The sequence below is a fragment of the Phyllobates terribilis genome, unplaced genomic scaffold (genome assembly GCF_046119375.1).
Source record: "Phyllobates terribilis strain yellow unplaced genomic scaffold, ASM4611937v1 Scaffold_7__3_contigs__length_470593459, whole genome shotgun sequence".
NCBI lineage: Eukaryota > Metazoa > Chordata > Amphibia > Anura > Dendrobatidae > Phyllobates > Phyllobates terribilis.
Window position 1 is genome coordinate 123,339,086 of NW_027362767.1, and position 24,280 is coordinate 123,363,365.

The 24,280-nt window shown below is 45.9% G+C and overlaps 1 long non-coding RNA gene across 1 annotated transcript in view; it reads left to right on the top strand.

Annotated features, from left to right (window-relative positions):
• The first annotated feature begins 8,707 nt into the window (after positions 1–8,707).
• LOC141152927 (uncharacterized) overlaps positions 8,708–24,280 on the top strand; it is a 30,947-nt gene continuing 15,374 nt past the window's right edge. The window contains exon 1 of the long non-coding RNA XR_012247201.1: positions 8,708–8,898. This is a non-coding gene — a long non-coding RNA (uncharacterized lncRNA). The remainder of the gene's footprint in view (positions 8,899–24,280) is intronic.

Consider the following 24,280-nt stretch of genomic DNA (forward strand, 5'->3'; position numbering starts at 1 on the left):
TCACCACGTGACCTAGATACTCAATCTGACTCTGTAACAGTTGGCACTTCTTTGGTTTTAATTTTAGGCCATAACAACTGAGCCGCCGGAGAACTTGACGTAACTTCTCAAGATGGTCTTCAAATGAGGCCCCGAACACCACAATGTCATCTAGGTATATCAGGACTGATTCAAAATTCAGATCACCTAAGCAATGTTCCATCAGGCGCTGAAAAGTACCCGGGACGTTAATGAGCCCGAAGGGCATACGGTTGAATTTAAAGAGCCCCATTGGTAGGACAAACGCCGTCTTGGCTCGATCTTTTTCGGCCATTTGTACCTGCCAATAGTCACTTGCTAAATCCAACGTCGAGAAATATTTGGCCCGACCCAATGCCGACAGAGACTCTTCTATGCGAGGTAATGGATATGCTTCCCTCACCGTGTGAGCATTCAATTTGCGATAGTCCACACAAAACCGAAGGGTCCCATCCTTCTTCCGCACCAAGACCACAGGGGCCGCCCAGGGGCTCTGGCTTTCTCGGATCACTTGGTTGTCAAGCATACTGGCCACCATGCGCTTCACCTCTTGATAGAGTGTTGGGGGGATTTGACGATAACGTTCCCTAATAGGAGGAGTATCCCCTGTGGGAATCTCATGCTCAATCGTCCGGGAACAACGGAAATCCTCCGCATGTCGCGAAAAGGTCTCTTGATGTTCCCACAAGACCTTCTCCAGCTGCTCCAATTGCACGGGGGTCAGTTTCTCCCGATCCACTCCCATCTGGTCCATGATCACACGACCACTCCATTCTTCGGTAGGAGATTCGGTCTGGCCTACTTCAACCGCGAATGTCCAGGAAGACTGTTCATCTGAACGAAGCTCAAACACTGTCTTATCAGGCACCTTCCCTGCTGGCACGAACAGTTCAGCCAGAATGGTCCCAGCTGGAATTGTAACAGCCTCATCTAAAACGTTGATACATCTGACTGGCACCCGTCCATTCTTCACAATCGCCGGAGACCGGGCCACATGCGCCTTGGCGAACGAGGACTTCTCTGGGGCTGGCTCGATGAGTACTTCAAGCCCATTTTGTCTCTGCGCAGCCCCCACCGGTAACATTAAGAGTTCTTCATGCCGGGGCGCTAGCGAGATCGTGGTCCGTGATGGCACTCGGACCAGGCCCACCCGACCCCCTGGGACCGCACTCTTCATGAGATCGCAACTCAGCACTAGACGGTGTAACATTCTCTGGGTGGGTCGATGGTGGGTAACACTTGCCCAGTATCGGGGTCCCTCCCTGGCATACATCTGATGATTTAAATCTCACAGAACGTTCATTCCGAGCGTCACCTCCATCCTTCTTCTGGGAGGGTGGTCCACCAGCACTATCCCTTTCTGACCCAGCTCTTGACCAAACATTTTCTGTTGCATCCACACAATCCCCTTCACCGTCAGTTGGCCATTGTTAGCGGCTGTAAGCCTTATCACTCGGCCGTCCTCGAGAACCACGAGTTGACTGAAGTGCCTTTCGTACACCTCTAAGGGCATTATGATACATTCGGAGCCTGTGTCGACCAAGCATCTCATCTTCCGCCCTTCAAACTCTGCTTCCAGCACTGGACTGCATGCGAACAAATCTTGTTCTTCCCGTCGAGGGCTTTGGGGGGGGGGGTGGGCTGCTGCTGCTCGCCCTCTCATGGCAGCGGCTGGGAGTTTAACGCCGACGAAGGAGGCTCCGGGGCTGCAGACATCCGGCAGTACCGGGAGATGTGTCCCCGACGCCCACACCTCCAGTGGACGAGAACTTGGATCATTCGAGGGGAGTGACCTGGCAGACTGTGGAACCACCATTCCAGAGGGCGGGGCGGGTGGCCCTTCCGTAGGAGTAGGGACCGGCCCAGCTCTGAGTTTAGACACCTCCAGCTTTAACTCCTTCAGTTTCGGCACGCAGAGCCTGTACAACGTTTATCAGTCCACCCACTCCTGAAACTGGCGCCAGACCTCCCTCTAGCTGTGCACTGTCCACTGCCCCCTCGGTCACCAGAGTAGACTCCTCCTCCCTTTCCACCGCGGCCCGATAAATCTGCAAGAAAGATAATTCCGGGGTAGCACGGGACATCTCCATCAGTTTGTCTCAAAGGAGTCTATTGGCTAACCCCGTTATGAATTGATCCTGGAGCAAGCGGTCTACCTCTCGGAATGCCCCCATGGCCCCTGGGTCTAGTCGCTGCACCTCATTCAACGTTTCCTGTAAAGTGTTCGAGTACTGCATCAAAGTCTCACATTCCCTTTGGGGCCGATTGAAAAACAAGGAACGAAGCTGGGCCACACGAGCCCAGCCTCCTAAACTCCCCTCTAACAGCTCCAAGATTTTCTCTAACGTGCTCCTCTCTGACTCTGGACGTACCATCACCATACGCCTAGCGTCGCCCTCTAGTGCCTTTAATGCCAACTCTGCCCGTAATGCGGGGGCCAGATTACACATCCACAGCACACTCCGAACCCTCTCAGCCCAATCCTGCAACGGCATGTTACGCCCGTCGTATTTCGGCATGTGCTGGAGTAAAGCTCCTACCACCACATATCCTCCCACAGTCGTCGCAGCTGCCAGGGGTTCCGCTACCAGCGGGGGGGCTGCTGGTTCGGCAGAGTCATTTCTTCCCTCGCCTCCGTCCATGACAAGCACTGGATCCTGCCGACTACGCCAAAAATGTAATGACCGGAGGTCCGAGAGAGATCAAGTGAGTCACAAATTGAGACAGAGACAGAAATAAACAACACTTTCTTTACTAAAACAGGGATTAGACTAAAATTCAGTATTGAATGAATCAGTCTCAGGTTCTGCCTGGGACACTATCCCTACCAAATACACACAATCATCAAAAGCTGAAATCAATGTGCCAATCTCAAGGTTTCCAGCTTATGTGAATTATTCTAAAGATCTGGAACAATTTCACCTAAACAATGTGTCAGTCTAGTGAGGGCGGTATATGGGGACCCCCTGAGATGGCACACTGCATACAATCCTACCACTATGAACAATAATAATGCATGAAACTATATCAATTGCTCTTATACTCTTATTATCAGGATATCCAGATATCTTAAAGTTATGGTACCGTTAACCTCAGATGCAGTCTATCACAGGCCTGTGAATCAGGGTGGCTGCAGCTAGTCCCGGAAAACTTTGGCGCCAAAACAAAAACAAAGTTCACAAAACAGTAAAAATTCCTTGTCTTGTCGGCCGATGCCGAGCCCACACGCAGGGGACTTTAGTCCTGTAGCCTCAGATTAAGGTCTGGGAAGATCTCTTCACAAAGTCTTGTCAATATCCTCTCAGTGGAAATGGCACCAGAAACCTTCTTTCCTCCCGAAGTCTCTCACTGTTATCCAGTACACCAACCGCATGCTCAGTCACAGAAATGGATTCCTCAGTCCCTTCATCACTCGACACGTGATTCCTTCAGCACAAAGTCTATAATCCACTAAGCATGGACTTCCACAAAACTCCACGGAGCCACACAGCTTCCCCAGCTCAGCACTTGTCCTTAAACAGAGATAGGGGTAAACAAACTCCACACAGAAGAGTGTAACGACAGCGTCTTCTTGCAGCTCCTTTTCACAGACTTCCTGTCTAGACTCACACATCAGACACTCTTAGAATACACACAGTTTCTAGCACTGCCCCTCCTCTGAGCCAAGCTAGGCAAAAGTCACAGGGTCCTAGTGCTCTCCTGCTGTTATCACATTTCACACTCTCACAATTACATCAAATTTGGATCAGCCTGTGGTGTGTTTTTCACTTTAATTTTGGGGGTGACTCCAAATCCAGGCCTCCATTGGTTAATAAATTTGATTTCCATTGATGATTATTGTGTGATTTTGTTGTCAGCACATTCAACTTTGTACAGAACAAAGTATTGTAGCAAAATGACCAGTGCACTATCCCTGTATGGCCCTAAATCATGAGCCTTACTGATGCACAGAGATAGACATCCTAATTAGCAATGCAAGTGATGGCACTAGAGATGAGCGGTGTTCGACTCGAACTGTTCGCCAATTCGAGCTGTTTTGGGCGGTGTTCGAGCCGTTCGGCGACCACGAACTATTTGAAAAAAATTTGTCTGTTCGAGGTTATGTTCGATAACTGTTCGTGCCCCAAAATCATAACTGGATTTTTTCTCAGTAATGCTGAAAATTAATGTTAATACGCAGTTTGAGTGTACAGCGGGGCGGGGGGAGGGGCAGGGGATTGATCTCTGCAGGAATAATGAAGATCTCCATTTTTTTTTCTCTTTCCCACATTTACAGTGGGGAGGTGCAGTCTGTCAGCCTATCAGCAGCGCACACACGGAGCGAAGTGCTTTTTTTCACACAAGCAAGGGCATGTGACATTGGCAGTGTATGTCACATGTCCTTGCCCTATAAGACCCAGCCATTTTCCCCGTCGCCACCATTTTCTCACTGCTGCAGCTGCGTGTTAGACGGCACCGCTGTTGCTGTGTGCGCTATATACCTTGTTAATTTCAAGCCAATTTTTGCACAAATCTACAGATATCTTGGGAGTAGGGAAGAGTTGTGATTGCAGTCCTTTTAAGGACTAGGTTACAGCATTTCCTACAACTTTTATCAGGCAGGTCTGTGCTCTTAAATAGATAGGTTGGGAGTAAAGACTAATTGTAATTGCAGTCCTTTTCAGGACTAATTTACATCAGTTCCTATCAGTTTTTGCCAGGCAGGTCTGTGCCAGTGCTGTGCAAGTTTTTTTCACAGCATTTGGCTAAATCTAGCAAAGCTAATCCTTTTTGGCCTATTGCAGTGTGTGTTAGTCAGTGGAGTAGCCTATCTGTGTTGCAAGCTACACCACCTGTGTATAGAATACCAATTTTTTTACTGCACCTAGTGAAGTAAAACCTTTTGGGCATAGCATCATTCTATTAGTCCATCTATGCTAACCTCCACCAGGTTGCAAATTCAATACAATTTTTTTCTGCATCTAGCTCTGAAAAAATATTTGGGCTTCTAGCAGTGTGTGGGACTTGTTCTATTAGTCCATCTATACTGACCTCCATCAGGTTGCAAATTCAATTTCATTTTTTTCTGCATCTAGCTCTGAAAAAATATTTGGGCTTCTAATAAGAGATTGCCCAATGTGAAAGATAAACTGGTACGGGCTGATGTGGGGAGCGATGCAATAATTCCTAGACAGACTTTTCTCTCAACAAAAAATAAAGGAACATATCCTTGTTTGAACTGTGCCCAATGTGGTAATGTAATTAAAGGGGAATATTTTAGCCATCCTAGGACGGGTAAAAGATTTAGTATTAAGGGCTTCTTCACATGTAAGTCTACAAATGTGGTTTATCAGATAAAATGTCCGTGTGGCTTTTCATATATTGGAGAAACAATGCAGTCAGTGGGAAAACTAGTTAATAAACATAAATCCACTATCAGGTGTGGAGATACTTCGCTTCCCCTTCCATTACATTTTAAGGAAAAAGGGCATTCAGTAGCCCAATTGAAATATCAAGTGTTAGATCAAATAGATACACCTAGAAGGGGAGGTAGTATTAAAAAAATCCTTTTACGCAGAGAAGCCTTTTGGATCTATACTTTGGGAACTTTACATCCAAATGGCCTGAATCGAGAATACGATGTTAGTGGTATTATGTGATCAGGATAATAAGTAATATATGCATCCTATTTTCTTTTTAGACATCACAGATGCGATGAATTTCTGAAACATCAGCATGAGAACAAATAGGTTGCATATTATACTTGTCATTTTTTGCTGTGATAAAAACTGGAGAACGGAGATGGGAGGAGATGCAAGATAGACGGCTTCCCTATGTATTTGCAGTAATTCCGGGAGTCAAGGATGGACAATTAATTACATTGTCACCTTCAACGAGATAAATAAGATTTAGGTTAGGGGATAGAGGATGACAGAGGATGAATTTAAGAGCCTCTCTTATCTCAGATAACGATCTGTGGGAGGTGAGAATCACCTGGAATGCAGACTTTTTCTATTCCCGTATGTTTGCGATGATTCCTTTATTAGTAGTTTAATGTGTAACTATACCTCTTTGAATGGGATAGATTGAAATAATGGGATTAAAGTGATAAAGGAACAATATGGTGAATTTTTTCTTATGATGTGAATTGCGATTTATGGGAATGCGGCAATATACTGATCTATCTATTAGGCATTTATTAGTATAATATTGAGGAGAAAGCGAACAAAGGATAGATTTAGTCACTTGATGCAGGTTATTTACAAGGAATCAGTTGCATATATAAATATAATGAGCAGTATTTTTCAAACAATATTTAAAAAATCTTAAAACATTAAAAATCTTTTCTAAAAAAATTATAAAATGTTGAACATATTTAATAAAAAGAATATTGAGAAATGTAGATTAGAACATTTATGTAAATATTAAAATGTGGTATATTCATGGGTGGGAATAATTAAATGGAATCTATAATCTGCGATTTATATATTTTTGGTTAGGGATTATTTAGGTATATAAGTTCACTTGTTATTGATGTTTTGCAATTTAAGTTTTTATTATTGTTTAATTTTTGTATGTTTTTGTATAGTTTTGTTGCATATTATTTTGTCGGTCTTCTTTTTTATGTTAATGAGAATTGTGTCATTTCCGTGAATTTATTTATAAATATCTTGACTGAATGTATTTAACCACAATTGAAAAAAGCCTTGGACAGGCTGAAACGTCTTTTTTGTGAGTTGTGGAATAAACCAACTAATTATCAACACGTGAGTGCCGGGATTTTCTTTTCCTATAGACATTGTTTTCCATGTGCACCACCCTAGCTACATGGAGTGCCAACTATTTTCTTTTGATACTAATTGTAATTGCAGTCCTTTTCAGGACTAAGTTACATCAGTTCCTATCAGTTTTTTCCAGGCAGGTCTGTGCCAGTGCTGTGCAAGTTTTTTTCACAGCATTAGGCTAAATCTAGCAAAGCAAATCCTTTTTGGCCTATTGCAGAGTGTGTTAGTCAGTGGAGTAGCCTATCTGTGTTGCAAGCTACACCACCTGTGTATAGAATACCAATTTTTTTACTGCACCTAGTGAAGTAAAACCTTTTGGGCATAGCATCATTCTATTAGTCCATCTATACTGACCTCCATCAGGCTGCAAATTGAATATAATTTTTTTCTGCATCTAGCTCTGAAAAAATATTTGGGCTTCTAGCAGTGTGTGGGACTTGGTCTATTAGTCCATCTATACTGACCTCCATCAGGTTGCAAATTCAATATAATTTTTTTCTGCATCTAGCTCTGAAAAAATATTTGTTATTCAACGTATAACTCAGAATGGCAGACCATGAGATCTGTTCTGGAAAAACATTGGCCAGTTCTACAGACTGAACCATCTTTTTCCGGAGTGTTGTCTAAAAATCCACAGATGACCTCCAGGAGGAGTAAAAATTTGAGAGATATCCTGGTAAAGAGTCACTATACTCTGGCAAAGGTAAAGAGTCACTATACTCTGGCAAAATGCAGTCTGTTTAACTTAGGACCACCGAGTAATGGCTGTTACCCATGCGGCACCTGCGTGGCCTGTTGCAACATCGTAAGAACAAAGACTTTCTCAACATCTGATGGCAGTAGGGAATTTTTTATTAGACAGAGGATAACCTGCAATACGTCACAAGTGATATACTACGCCACCTGTAACTGCAACAAAATTTACATAGGCTTAACAATACGCCAACTTAAAATCAGAACCCGTGAACACGTGCTTGATATAATAGCCTCCAAGACAGAGGATTACATTGAAGAATTAAAAACTATCCCACGACACTTCAAACTGGAACATGGGAGTAACCCCAAAGGTTTAAAAGTAAGAGGTATAGAACATGTCCAGTTGGGTATTAGAGGGGGCGATATTTGAAAAATCCTGGCACAACGGGAATGTAAATGGATCTACGTTCTGGGAACTAGAGCCCCCATGGGTTTGAATGAAGCTTTCAGCTTCTCCCCTTTTCTATAATAGTTTCCCCTAGGGCCCATGTTCCACTAAAACGCTCCGCATCAACAGCACCCTTTGGTCAATTGAAACTTATGAAAATTGCCTTGGTTTTTAACAAAACCATTTTATTTCAAAAAAATATTTTTTAACCTGTTTGTCTTTTCTGAGCACATTCTCTCTTTTTATGTATATTCGGGTTCTAATCAAATTGCCCTTATTATTTTTAGGCCGAATGTCGATTCATTCTGATGATTCCACATGTTGAATATGAAAGACAGAACACTAAAGAAACTGAAATCCCATATAAAGTCTGCATGTCTTCTATCTGAAGGAACTATGTGAGTGCAGACTGGCAGACATTGTTTTGCAGAAGCCCAGTAGGTAATGTAACAATGAAGTTTACTAAAAATGTGGTTAATTTATAAGGTTTTGGGTTCTGCATGATTTATGTCATGCCGGTCTGCACATTGACATTTGAAAATGTAATAAGCAGATTGAGGAATGTTCTGTAGAGATTATCTGTGTGTTCTCCTTTAAGATCTGATTTTCTGGCACTCGGCCCCAAAACAGACTCTATAGGGTTAACCTTTGTTTACAGCGCTCTCTCTCTCCTGTTCCTGATTAGGTGCGCGTGCCTTGCACCCCCCTCCCTCTCCACAGTCCATCGCTGTCAGTATCCATGCTTGATGCAGGTGATATAATCCTGATGTCCAGATATGCCTGATTGAGGAGCGAGGGACGGTGGGGGGAGGGTAGGAGGGGCTGAATGCATGCGCCGCCTTCTGATCGGCATTGGACAGATTGAAGCACGTGATCTCTTAGCCCGACATAAAAGAGTGAGTGGCTGAGCCTGTAGCCACGCCCCCTTGAGGAAGCTAGTGCGAAATGCGCATTGGGGCCAGGGGTCACGTGGTAAGTGGGTCCTAACAGCTTTCCTGACTGGTAATAGCATGTAATACATGATTCAACACCGCAAAATGAGATATTCTTGCTTGATTCAGTGAGGTGACACTAGCTGGGGTTTGAGATTTCAGCACAGGGTAACAGTGTACTGGGTACATGAGCACTGATAGTTTGCAGCCTGCATTCATGATTGCACTCGAGGCATAGACTGAGATATGTATATAATGGTGTGCTGTTAAACTGTGACTTGTGTTTTCTCTGCCTGCTGTTTGCTACCTCCCGTGGAGAGGGGAAGATAAAGCCCTTCTGATTACTAAAAAGACTGGTGTTAAACTGTTTACTGCAATGTGATTTAACTGATGTTAATGCCACTCAGGATATACACTTGTAAACCTGCAAACCACCTCAATTGATCAGTTCATCATTTACTACGGTTCACTGTCTGTTAAATAACTGTTGTTTTTAATTGTTTGTCAGTAGTGTTGAGCGAGCACTAAAATGCTCGGGTGCTCGAAGCTCGGGCCGAGCTCGCCGTGATACTCAGGTGCTCGACCCGAGCAACGAGCCCAATGTTAGTCTATGGGAGACTCGAGCATTTTTGCGGTGGCACCCCCGGCAGTCTTTTAAAAGCCTAACAAGTGCCCAAAACGATAGTGACAGTGCTCAAATGACATGGGGACAGCATGGGGATCGCCCCAGGAATCATTTCTGACCCCCAGGTCACTGCTGTCAACAACGTGGTCAGAGGTATTAAGCCACTTTTACAGGCTCACAATAAAGCGTTCAAAAGCGAAAGTGAAACTTTTTTCCTGTGAAATATGTTAAGGAACATCCTTTCCAGGGTAAAGACTTGTGTATAAGTTAAAATAAATGACCAAAAACAAAAATACTCCTCCACACCTTCGGCTATGTTCACAAGTAGCATTTTTTATGCGTTTTTGCACTTTTGTATTGCTTTCAACTATGACAAATGCATTCACCGTGAAATGTCATTTTAACATTTTACAACCTTATCTGGCCATGTGCTGTGTGACACATGCATAAAGTGCGGAAAAGACAAGGGAACAGCATGGGGAAGACCCCTAGAAGCATCTCTGACTCCCAGGTCACTGTCTAAAAGTGTGCCCATCATAAGTGATCCTTACCGCATCAGAAGATGCAGACTTGTAACTATCCCCATGCAAGTTCTAGTCCCAGGGCAGTGTTCAATTGTACCTCCCCCATTCCTTGCAATACAAGCTCAAGTATGCAGCCTGCCACCCACCCACCCCCAGGCTGCAATACCATACTGCTTGCTTGCTTGAACTTGAAATTGGGCCTTTTAGGCATGTGGAGGCGGAATCTGGCCACCACGTCATGGCTGTGTTGGCGGCCTGGAATCCATACTCAGTCCCCAGCCGCCCGGCGGCCGGGTGTCCATACTCGGTCCCCAGCTGCCCCGCGGCTGGGTGTCCACACACGGTCCCTAGCCGCCTGGGGGCAGCCGGGTGTCCATAAACGGTCCCCAGCCGCCCCTATTTCTCCTTGGAACATCCCCCCACACACTTTTCTTAGCCCGGCCAGCTTTAGGCAGCATTGGATGAGCCCACCAGAGAACCAGACTCCTCCGGTGGTCCCTGACTTCTCCATCGGTGGAGTTGAGAGTGCCAAGGTGAGGAGCATGATGATGATAACAGAAGTTAGCATCTGCTATGTTTTCTTTTAATGCAAGTGTAAGTGTGCAGCCTGCCACCCACCCACCCCAGACTGCAATTCCATACTGCTAGCTTGCACTTGCAATGGGGCCTTTTAGTTTGGAGGAGGCCGAAGCTAGCCACTACCTCATGGCTGCTTCGGCAGCGAGGTATCCATACTCAGTCCCCAGCCGCCCATATTTGTCCTGGTGTGCCTTATACATAAGATTAAGCGCGTATACCAAAACATTACCTGTGCCCTCCCCAGTGCATTTAGTGGGAAGGAGAGCCTATTCCGCTGTAGTGTGTGCATGCCAAACCCCTGTTCATGGTACATGCGAAGATGCCTCCCACCTTGCACCTGTCATTGCAGACTTGCAACTATCCCCATTCAAGTCTTGTCCCAGGGCAGTGTTCAATTGTACCTCTCCCATTCCTTGCAATGCAAGCGCAAGTATGCAGCTTGCCACCCACCCACCCCCAGGCTGCAATACCATACTGCTTGCTTGCTTGCACTTTAAATTGGGCCTTTTAGGCATGTGGAGGCGGAATCTGGCCACCACGCCATGGCTGTGTCGGCGGCCTGGTATCCATACTCAGTCGCCAGCCGCCTGGTGGCCGGGTGTCCCCGCTTGTTCTCAGCCTCCAGGGGGTGGCCGGGTGTCCATACTCGGTCCCCAGCCACCCCTATTTGTCCCGGCAACCTTTCCCACACTTTTCTTAGCCTGGCCTGCTTTAGGGCAGCATTGGCCGAGCCCACCGGACTATCAGACTCCTCCGGTGGGCCCTGGCTTCTCCATCAGGGGAGTTGAGAGTGCCAAGGTTAGGAGCATGATGAGGATGATAGAAGTTAGCATCTGCTTTGTTTTGTTGTAATGCAAGCGCATGTATGTAGTAGCGGCTAGGCCTGAGGTGGTCAGCGTTTTGGCGCATATCCTACCTCCTCCGAGGATTGCTGGATGTTTTCCTGCTACTATCCAAGTTCTATGACTCCCGTTAAAACAAAGCTTCAGGTGATAAATGATGGATGAGGTAGTGGCAAAGGAGAAAGAGCAGGAGGAACAGGGACCATTCACATCAATATCAGGCCAGTCAACCAGATATGTCTTGTAGGATATGTTTCTGTAACAAAAGGAGCGGTTCGGCTACACAGTTATAGGGCATACAGTGAGTGCAATGCCTACCAAAAATTTCGAGCCACTCCAATGCCCCTTGGAAATGACATGGAGGTCAGAGGGCGTTAAATAAACCTTTTTTTCCATTTATAGCAACTGGGTCTCCCGTGCACTGTTGGCCTAAGCAGTGAATGGAAGGCTTTCCAAAAATTCTGAGGAACTGCAATGCCCCTTACAAGAGCCATGTGTGGCACCCCAGGGGTCTGGTCACCACAGTAATAGAGATATTACGTCGGAGAGCAAGTGGGAGGTTTCCTGGTCAGGATCCCTTAAGCATGCAACATCCTCCTGCCCCAATCCTGGGAGGGGAGAATTCTGCCCTTATAAACTGGATCTGGGGCAGGGTTGAGTGAGTCAGAGAACAGTCAGAGTCAGAGTGAGAGCAAGGGAAAGTAACAGCAAGGAGCTCTGTAGGAGCTAGGAGCTAAAGACCAGGGGCTGGAAGCTGAGCAGAGCTCGCCCTGGCAGAAGACAATAGGAACCGGACACAGGAGTCCGAAGCTGTGAGGACTTATATATCCAGCAGCAGAAACCAGCCGGCAGGGGATTTCAGGTCCTCTGGCCATAGAAGCCCGGAGGCTCAGTCACAAGCAAGGGACCAGCACCGCCGTCGTGGAGCGGAGGCTAACAGAAGGCCCCAAGTCACCAGCCATACGGGTGAGCACTACACGGTACACTCAGGGACGTGGGCTACTTCTACCCGCTTACAGCAAGGTAGCCAGGAAGAGTGCAGACAGACGGGGAGGCCTACAACTCCACCTGGCCAGGGGAACTCCTGCTTGCTCACAGACTGACCAGGCCTCTTATGCTAGCCAGTACTCCCGGGAGGGTCTACCTTATAATCATCAGTAAAGACCCTGAACGGCACTGCAAAGACTCTGAGTCATTCCAGCTGCGCTCGAGCACCATCACCCCCATCATCCACACTCACTGCCCTGAGGCTATACTCCTCCCGAGGGGAGTTATCCCATTCTATGCTGCGCACACAACACCAGCCTCAGCGGTCTGCCTCGCAGCGGTGGTACTTCCTGACCGCAATACACGGGTGGCGCAGTCGGACAATTAACCTCAAAACCTAAGAAAGACTGCCACTGGTTTGACCAGCCTGAGCCACGGGACCGGGTCACCGCCACGGAGACTACAGACCCCAGAGACCCGGCACCGGGTATCCCACACATGTGTACACACGGCCCAGGGGGCGCGTCACATGCAGTACAGCATATTACAAACATAAGTCCCATTATTGGGGAGTGGGTGTCCCATAGTATTTGCTTATGCTTTCCCAGCAAAAGCTGCCAAATATTAGGACGGAGCAACTTGCAATGCCCCTTACAAGAGCCATGCAGTACAGCATATTACAAACATAAGTCCCATTATTGGGGAGTGGGTGTCCCATAGTAGTTGCTTATGCTTTCCCAGCAAAAGGTGCCAAAAATTAGGATGGAGCAACTGGCAATGCCCCTTACAAGAGCCATGCAGTACAGCATATTACAAACATAAGTCCCATTATTGGGGAGTGGGTGTCCCATAGTATTTGATTATGCTTTCCCAGCAAAAGCTGCCAAAAATTAGGACGGAGCATCTTGCAATGCCCCTTACAAGAGCCATGCAGTACAGCATATTACAAACATAAGTCCCATTATTGGGGAGTGGGTGTCCCATAGTATTTGCTTATGCTTTCCAAGCAAAAGCTGCCAAAAATTAGGACGGAGCAACTTGCAATGCCCCTTACAAGAGCCATGCAGTACAGCATATTACAAACATAAGTCCCATTATTGGGGAGTGGGTGCCCCATATTATTTGCTTATGCTTTCCCAGCAAAAGCTGCCAAAAATTAGGACGGAGCAACTTGCAATGCCCCTTACAAGATCCATGCAGTACAGCATATTACAAACCTAAGTCCCATTATTGGGGAGTGGGTGTCCCATAGTATTTGCTTATGCTTTCCCAGCAAAAGCTGCCAAAAATTAGGATGGAGCAACTTGCAATGCCCCTTACAAGAGCCATGCAGTACAGCATATTACAAACATAAGTCCCATTATTGGGGAGTGGGTGTCCCATAGTATTTGCTTATGCTTTCCAAGCAAAAGCTGCCAAAAATTATGACGGAGCAACTTGCAATGCCCCTTACAAGAGCCATGCAGTACAGCATATTACAAGCATAAGTCCCATTATTGGGGAGTGGGTGCCCCATATTATTTGCTTATGCTTTCCCAGCAAAAGCTGCCAAAAATTAGGATGGAGCAACTTGCAATGCCCCTTACAAGAGCCATGCAGTACAGCATATTACAAACCTAAGTCCCATTATTGGGGAGTGGGTGTCCCATAGTATTTGCTTATGCTTTCCCAGCAAAAGCTGCCAAAAATTAGGACTTAGCAACTTGCAATGCCCCTTACAAGAGCCATGCAGTACAGCATATTACAAACATAAGTCCCATTATTGGGGAGTGGGTGTCCCATAGTATTTGCTTATGCTTTCCCAGCAAAAGCTGCCAAAAATTAGGACGGAGCAACTTGCAATGCCCCTTACAAGAGCCATGCAGTACAGCATATTACAAACATAAGTCCCATTATTGGGGAGTGGGTGTCCCATAGTATTTGCTTATGCCTTGCAAGCAAAAGCTGCCAAAAATATGGACGGAGGAACTTGCAATGCTGGCACCCTGGTGGTATAGTGGTGGTGGAGGCTGAGGATAAGGAGAAGAGGATTAAACAGCCGAAACGAGGAAGCGTATACCCATGTGTGGGTGTGAAGCGGTGCATGTGAATACACCTCCCGAAATAACACAGTGGATTTGACGTTATGTTACTCTGCTGTCATTTGGTGGTGATGAGAAGTCTGGCCCAATCGAGCCCTTGTTCATTTTGATAAGGGTCAGCTTGTTAGCATTGTCAGTTGACAGGCGAGTGCGCTTATCAGTTATAATTCCCCCAGCGGCACTAAAAACACGCTCCGATAACACGCTAGCGGCAGCGCAGGCCAGGACCTCCAAGGCGTACAGAGCGAGTTCATTCCAAGTGTCCAGCTTGGATACCCAATAATTAAAAGGCACAGAGGAATCACGGAGGTTGCTGGTACGATTGGCAAGGTATTCCCTCACCATATTTTGAAACTTTCCACTCCTTGTGAGAGTAACCCAGCGCCTCAGGGCCTGTAAGCTGGGCGGGTGTCAGAAAACTGTCCCAGAACGTTGACAGTGTTCCCCTGCCTCTGCTGGATTGGAGTTGCATCTCTCTCGCCTATACGCCTTGGTTGGGCAATGAACTGTGACCTCTGCCGCTAGCGTGTTCAGATGGGAATTTTTTTAAGAGTTCTGCAGCAAGGGCCTTCTGGTATTGCCCCATTTTTGTAGACCTCTCCACCTCAGGAATAAGAGAGTGAAAGTTCTCCTTGTAGCGGGGGTCTACACGTGTCACCAACCAGTAATGACTGTCACCCAACATTTTGACAACGCGAGGGTCACGGTTAAGGCAGCGTAACATAAAGTCAGCCATGCGTGCCAGACTGGTAACGGGCAAGATTTCCGTGTCCTCACCAAGATGACGACTGACCATGCTCTCCTCCCCCTCTTCCTCCTCCCCCCTGTCCTCTGGCCACCCACGCTGAACCGACGGTATGACACTTGTACAGGTACTACCGTCTACAACGCATGATAGCAGCTCCTGTTCTTCCTCCTCCTCCTCCTCCTCTCCCTCATTGTCCCCCAATGCACGTTGGGACGAGATGAGGCTGGGCTGTGTGTAATCGCCCGCTACGGCTTCTTGATCCATCTCATCATACTCTGGCTGCAATGCCTCCTCTTTAATTTTCTGCAGAGAGCGTTGCAAAAGACAGACAAGTGGGATGCTGACACTAATGATGGCGTCATCGCCACTCACCATCTTTGTGGCCTCCTCAAAGTTTGTCAGGATGGTACATATGTCAAACATCCAGGTCCACTCCTGAGGTCTTATGTGTGGAGTCTGACCTGAATATCGACGGCCTTGTTGCAGCTGGTACTCCACAACTGCTCTCTTCTGCTCACAAATCCTTTGCAACATGTGGAGGGTAGAGTTCCAATGTGTGGGGACATCACACACCAGTCGGTGTACCGGAAGCTGCAAACGCTGCTGCAAGAAAGCAAGGGCAGCGGAAGCTGTAGCCGACTTGCGAAAATGAGCTGACAGGCGGCGTACTTTCACGAGCAGATCTGGCAACTCGGGGTACGATTTAAGAAACCGCTGAACCACGAGGTTAAGCACATGAGCCAGGCATGGTACATGTGTGATCTCACCTCGCCTCAGAGCCGCCACCAGGTTACGGCCATTGTCACACACGACCATGCCGGGATGTAGGTTCAGCGGTCTCAGCCACAGATCTGACTGCTCTTTCACAGCTGTCCACAACTCACAAGCAGTGTGAGGTTTATCACCTAAGCTTATGAGTTTCAGCACAGCCTGTTGTCGCTTGGTGGAGGCAGTACTGCAATGCTTTCAGCTTGTAACTGATGTGGTGATATCTGAGATGGAGGCTGAACATGAGGAGGAGGAGGAGGAGGAGGAGGATGAGCAGGAGCTGTACACTGTGGGGGCAACTTTGACTGACATAGGGCCCGCAATCCTCGGTGTGGGGACGATGTGTTCCGTCCCAAGGTCCGACTGGGTCCCGGCTTCCACTATGTTTACCCAGTGTGCCATCAGAGAGATGTACCATCCCTGGCCACAAGCACTTGTCCACGTGTCCGTTGTCAGGTGGACTCTCCCAGTAACTGCGTTGTTGAGGGCACGGCAGATGCTTTGGGACACGTGCTTGTGTAGTGCGGGGATGGCACACCGGGCAAAATAGTGTCGGCTGGGGACCGAGTACCGAGGGACGGCCACCGCCATAAGATTGCGGAAGGATTCCGTCTCCACCAGCCTAAAAGGCAGCATTTCCAATGCAAGCAGTCGTGAAATGTGCGAATTTAGGACTGTGGCCTTTGGGGCGTTAGCTGCGAATTTCCGCTTTCGTTCAGATGTCTGGTATATGGACAATTGAACGCTGCGGTGGGACGTGGACGTGGACGTTGATGCTGTTTCTTGAGAAACTGCCATAACAAGTGAAGACTGAGAGGAGGGGGCATCTTTACATGCAGTATGGACAGGGGATTTCACACAACAGGGGGTTCTTTTGCACGCACAACAGTGGAAGAAGCAGTGGTGACACCCGCTGACACTGGTCGTGGACCCTGGGTTTCGCCCCACAAAGTAGGGTGCTTTGCTGCCATGTGCCTGATCATGCTGGTGGTGGTCAGGCTGGTAGTTTTGTCACCCCTGCTGATGCTGGCATGGCATGTGGAACATATGGCCTTTTTGGGGTTATCAGCAGAGTCTTTAAAAAAATTCCAGACCCTGGAAGACCTACCGCTTGTACTGGCAACGTCCCTCGTGTTGGTGTTACGGGGAACGGTTGCCTGCCTTCTGTCTGCGGCCACCACACTGCTTCTTCCTGCCTGTTGGGGTACTCTGCCTCCCTCCCCCTGTGTGCTGCTGGCCTCACTCTGCATGTCCCCCTTCCACGTTGGGTCAGTTACTAGATCATCCACCACCTCCTCCTCTTCCACTTGCGCACCACGATCCTCCTCCTCACTTCCTGGCAATTGTGTCTCGTCATCGTCCACCTCTTGTGACAGATTGCCAACGTCGACTTCCTGTGGCCGTGGCTGTTCAAATATTTGGGCATCGCAACATGGGATCTCCTCTTCCACCACTTCAAGCGTATCAGGCGAGGGGCCCAAATATGGAAATGGACCAGTGAACAGCTCTTCAGAGTGTCCAAGTGTGGGATCACTTGCTGTCTGACGACACTCGGCATGGTGGGAGGAAGGAGCATCAGGGTGAGGAGGAGTATGCGGTCGAGACTCAAGGCTACTAAGAGTTGACCGTGTGGAAGACAGACCGGAGGTGGTGGTGCCCAGGTAACTGGAAGTATTATCTGCTATCCAATTAATAACCTGTTCACACTGATCAGTTCTCAATACCAGTGTTGTTCTGTGCTTCCCTAGTAATTCGGTCAAGAAGTGGGAGCGAGAAGATGTGGCTGTTGGTTGTGGCACATTTTCTCCTTGGCCACGGCCCCGTGCTCTGCACGAACCATCACCAGAACGTCCACTTCCACGTCCCTTGCCACGCGCCTTGCCCATTGTAAATGAAGTAAAATAGCTTACACTTGCACTATCAATAGAAAAAGGGTAATAAAGACTAGATTAGAACCGTGGAAGAGGAAAACCACAGTTATTGTTTACTGGGGTATACCACACTTTTTTAAATAGAGATATTTGCGGCTGAATAGTGAGCGACACACTCAAACTGCTTTTTATTTAGATACCAAAGGCCCAAAACTGGATAGTACAGCGATTTGACCCGTGGAACTGCGAAACCACACTGGGATGTCGGGCCTACACAAGACTATTTTCAACAGATATATTTTTGTGTCACAACAGTCAGGAGACACTACTGTTTTTCTTTACGGAAAAAACTACGAAAAGCTGAATAATAGAGATTTTTTACCGTGGGATGGCAAAACAACAGTTATTGTTTACTGGGGTATACCACACTTTTTTAAATAGAGATATTTGCGGCTGAACAGTGAGCGACACACTCAAACTGCTTTTTTTTTGGATACCAAAGGCCCAAAACTGGATAGTACAGCGATTTGACCCGTGGAACTTCGAAACCACACTGGGATGTCGGGCCTACACAAGACTATTTTCAACAGATATATTTTGTGTCACAACAGTCAGGAGACACTACTGTTTTTCTTTACGGAAAAAACTACCAAAACCTGAATAATAGAGATTTTTTACCGTGGGATGGCAAAACCACAGTTATTGTTTACTGGGGTATACCACACTTTTTTAAATAGAGATATTTGCGGCTGAACAGTGAGCGACACACTCAAACTGCTTTTTTTTTAGATACCAAAGGCCCAAAACTGGATAGTACAGCGATTTGACCCGTGGAACTTCGAAACCACACTGGGATGTCGGGCCTACACAAGACTATTTTCAACAGATATATTTTTGTGTCACGACAGTCAGGAGACACTACTGTTTTTCTTTACGGAAAAAACTACCCAAACCTGAATAATAGAGATTTTTTACCGCGGGATGGCAAAACCACAGTTATTGTTTACTGGGGTATACCACACTTTTTTAAATAGAGATATTTGCGGCTGAACAGTGAGCGACACACTCAAACTGCTTTTTTTTTTAGATACCAAAGGCCCAAAACTGGATAGTACAGCGATTTGACCCGTGGAACTGCGAAACCACACTGGGATGTCGGGCCTACACAAGACTATTTTCAACAGATATATTTTTGTGTCACAACAGTCAGGAGACACTACTGATTTTCTTTACGGAAAAAACTACCAAAACCTGAATAATAGAGATTTTTTACCGCGGGATGGCAAAACCACAGTTATTGTTTACTGGGGTATACCACACTTTTTTAAATAGAGATATTTGCGGCCGAACAGTGAGCGACACACTCAAACTGTTTTTTTTTTTAGATACAAATGGCCCAAAATGGATAATACAGAGTTTTGAACCGTGGAAGTGCAAAACAACACTTCTGTTTCTCTAGCCTACACCAGACTATTTTCAACAGTTATATTTGTGTCTGAAAAATCAGAGACACGCTTTTTTTTTTGGGGGGGACACCAAAAGGTTAATAAGATGGGTATTTGTACAGTGTGAAGGAGGAAAAAAAAGGAGGATTTAGATGAAAAAAAGGATTTTTCCTGGCCCCCGACACCTGGTGCTAAGTCCAGCAATTTCAGCAACAGGAGCACACAGGACTGTAATGCAGCGTTTGCTGGTATAACCACTGTGTCTCCTATACAGCCTACCTGCCTGGTATCTGGGATGGATATTTGTCCTGAAAAGGGCTGTTTGTTTGTTCTGGCAGCCTTTACAGACCCTACACTAACTATTTCGCAGTTTATATCTCTCCCTAAATCAGCAGCACTGTCCCTACACTGTCTAATCCGGAGCGACTGTGTCCAAGATGGCGGCGCCCCATTTTAAATACTCGAGGTGACGCTGTGCGGCCAGCCAATCACTGTAATGCCCACAACCAACATGGATGCAGCATTACAGTGACTGGCTGTCAATCCCTGCATGTTCATTGGCTCTGTAAAGAGCGCCAAACATGCAGGGCGGAGACCCGAGCTCCCGCCCGAGTAACCCGGAAATGCTCGGTGCTCGCCGAACATCCCGAGTAGCGTGATGCTCGGGCAAATACCGAGCAGTGTCGAGCATGTTCGCTCAACACTATTTGTCAGCATATATGTAAAATAAATGGATTTATACTTTTTCACAAAAATTGCTGCATGTGTAATTACTCTGTTTTTCTAAGTAAAATGTTTAATAATGGAGTTAGCATGATTTATATCAAAGTCTGGTTCTTTTTGTGGTATAGTGTGTGGGACTTGGTCTATTAGTCCATCTATACTAACCTCCACCAGGTTGCAAATTAAAAATAATTTTTATCTGCATCTAGCTCTGAAAAAATATTTGGGCTTCTAGCTGTGTGTGGGACTTGTTCTATTAGTCCATCAATACTGACCTCCACCAGGTTGCAAATTAAAAATAATTTTTATCTGCATCTAGCTCTGAAAAAATATTTGGCCTTCTAGCAGTGTGTGGGACTTGGTCTATTAGTCCATCTATACTAACCTCCACAAGGTTGCAAATTAAAAATATTTTTTTTCTGCATCTAGCTCTGAAAAAATATTTGGGCTTCTAGCAGTGTGTGGGACTTGGTCTATTAGTCCATCTATACTAACCTCCACCAGGTTGCAAATTAAAAATAATTTTTATCTGCATCTACCTCTGAAAAAATATTTGGGCTTCTAGCAGTGTGTGGGACTTGTTCTATTAGTCCATCTATACTAACCTCCATCAGGTTGCAAATTCAATATAATTTTTTTCTGCATCTAGCTGTGAAAAAATATTTGGGCTTCTAGCAGTGTGTGGGACTTGGTCTATTAGTCCATCTATACGGACCTCCATCAGGCTGCAAATTCAATATAATTTTTTTCTTCATGTAGCTCTGAAAAAATATTTGGGCTTCTAGCAGTGTGGGGGACTTGTTCTAATAGTCCATCTATACTAACCTCCACCAGTTTGCAAATTAAAAATAATTTTTATCTGCATCTAGCTTTGAAAAAATATTTGGGCTTCTAGCAGTGTGTGGGACTTGGTCTATTAGTCCATCTATACTGACCTCCATCAGGTTGCAAATTCAATATAATTTTTTTCTGCATCTAGCTCTGAAAAAATATTTGGGCTTCTAGCAGTGTGTGGGATTTGGTCTATTAGTCCCATCTATACTAACTTCCATTAGGTTGCAGATTCAATATAATTTTTTTCTGCATCTAGCTCTGGAAAAATATTTGGGCATCTAGCAGTGTGTGGGACTTGGTCTATTAGTCCATCTATACTAACCTCCACCAGGTTGCAAATTAAAAATACTTTTTTTCTGCATCTACCTCTGAAAAAATATTTGGGCTTCTAACAGTGTGTGGGACTTGTTCTATTAGTCCATCTATGCTGACCTCCATCAGGTTGCAAATTCAATATAATTTTTTTCTGCATCTAGCTCTGAAAAAATATTTGGGCTTCTAGCAGTGTGTGGGACTTGTTCTATTAGTCGATCTATACTAACCTCCATCAGGTTGCAAATTCAATATAATTTTTTTCTGCATCTAGCTCTGAAAAAAATATTTGGGCTTCTAGCAGTGTGTGGGACTTGGTCTATTAGTCCATCTATACTAACTTCCATCTGGTTGCTAATTCAATATAATTTTTTTCTGCATCTAGCTCTGAAAAAATATTTGGGCTTCTAGCAGTGTGTGGGACTTGGTCTATTAGTCCATCTATACTAACCTCCACCAGGTTGCAAATTCAAAATCATTTTTATCTGCACCTAGCTCTGAAAAAATATTTGGGCTACTAGCAGTGTGTGGGACTTGGTCTATTAGTCCATCAATACTGACCTCCATCAGGTTGCAAATTGAATATAATTTTTTTCTGCATCTAGCTCTGAAAAAATATTTGGGCTTCTAGCAGTGTGTGGGACTTGGTCTATTAGTCCATCTATACTGACCTCCATCAGGTTGCAAATTGAATATAATTTATTTCTGCATCTAGCTCTGAAAAAATATTTGGGCTTCTAGCAGTGTGTTGGACTTGGTCTATTAGTCCATCTATACTAACCTCCACAAGGTTGCAAATTAAAAATAATTTTTATCTGCATCTAGCTCTGAAAAAATATTTGGGCTTCTAGCAGTGTGTGAGACTTGGTCTATTAGTCCATCTATACTAACCTCCACCAGGTTGCAAATTAAAAATAATTTTTATCTGCATCTAGCTCTGAAAAAATATTTGGGCTTCTAGCAGTGTGTGGGACTTGGTCTATTAGTCCATCTATACTGACCTTCCTCAGGTTGCAAATTCAATATAATTTTTTTCTGCATCTAGCTCTGAAAAAATATTTTGACTTGTAGCAGTGTGTGGTACTCATTGTATTAGGCCATCTATACCAAGCTCCACCAGCTTTGAAATTAATAATAATTTTTAGCTCCATCTAGCCCTGAAAATAATTTTTCTTCCCAATAGTGGTAGCAATAGAAATATGGGGTGCGCGCCTGGCTAACCAAAATATACGCTTCATAACAAAAAACACCAGCCTAGCGCATTGCATTAATAAGATGGCATCATCGTCTCTCCCAGTGCTAGGCCTACTACGCCGGCAAGCATTCCTATGCCTCAAAGACAATGTATGGGTCCGCGCTAGCCACTATGCTGAGGGGTGTAAAGCTGCTGCTAACGCTTTATAACAATTCAATTGGCAGATTTTCACACAGCTCTTCCCCAACGCCCACCCATCGGGCAACAGTTGCCCACCCTCCCTATGGGATCTAGTGGCGAATAGTTGATGCCATTAATCAGAGCGTCAGTTGCCCCGTTGACGTGGCAAGCATACGGTAAGGCATGGGGAGAGTGGACACGACTAGTAGCAGGCAGAAGGGTTGACCAATGTGAACAAGCCAGATCACAAGTCACCATAGAATTTCTCCACCAGCTAATGATGAGGGGCATATCAGGGGCGTCAGCGCAGCGGTGTCTGACCGGAGTAGCATTTCACTTCCAACTACTGAATTGGGGAGATGTGACAAAGATTCATCATCAGACAATCCATATAAGGGTGGAAAAGGGGTCAGCCAAGTCAGGAGTGTAGACGTCCAGTCCCGTGTCACTAAAACTGATTTCTCACATCATATCCCTAACACCATTAACATGATACTCACAATTTGAAGCAACACAACTGTCTACTGCATTTGTGATCGCCTTCTTCGGGGCGCTATGCATAAGCGAATTAGTCCCTCAATCCAAAATTACCACCAGTGGAGGCTTATTACACCAGGACATAGTCAAAGCCAATAATGCAATACGTCTACGCATACGCCAATCGAAAAAGGTTCCAGCGGGCAGGGGCACTTGGGTACTTCTACAACCCACAAACGGTACACTGAGTCGGGTAACAATAGTAAAAACATATATAACCATCAGATCACAAAGTAATTTCTTCCTATCACACATTGATGGAATGCCATTATCAAGATACCAGTTCCAAGCTATATTTAATAAATGCATAACATCGGCAGGGAACCACCCCAAAGATTACGGGACACACTCATTCCGCATAGGCGCGGCCACGGAAGCAGCAAGAGCAGGACTGTCAGAAACGGAAGTTCAGAGGATAGGGAGATGGCGATCCACGTGTTTGGCGAGATACATAAGACCGGACTTGTTATCCTAACGTGGTTTGTTTCTTTTACAGGTGACGCTAAGCCAACAGTGTGGGTGATAGGCCACTCGTATATATATTTGGCAGAAAAAAGGGCGAAAGTCCGCCCAGGCGGGAGGAAATTAGAGTTTCATAACACATATTTAAACTGGAAAGGTATTAGAGGCCTGCTATGGCCACAGGTACTAATGGAGGTAATCAAGGTAGGGAGAGAGGCAAGAGGTCTGGTCATCTTAGTTATACTGGCCGGGGGAAACAACCTAGGTCATCACAAGAGCGCATATCTAATGGCCATAATGAAAGTAGACACAGAGCGCTTCAGAGAATTTTTCACAAAACTAGCTATAGTATGGTCAGAGATTGTGCCGATAGCGGTATGGCAAGGTGCGCGAGACATCACGGCCATCGAACGGACAAGGCGGGTAATAAATATTCGGATGGCAAAATTTAGAAGAGACAGAGGCGGTGTAGTCATACGACACCGACAACTGGAAGGAGATAAAGCAGGCCTCATACTGCCCGACCGTGTTCACTTAATGGATATTGGACTGGACATATTCCTGTCAGGACTCCAGGACGGAGTGGAACAAGCGTTAAGAGTGATGGGTGGGGGTCAGAGTCCTGCATATGAATACGCAGGATCCTCCGTGGCCTGGAAATAGAAAGGACATGTTGGAGAGTTACACTTGTTGGCCAACTTGCCGGAGT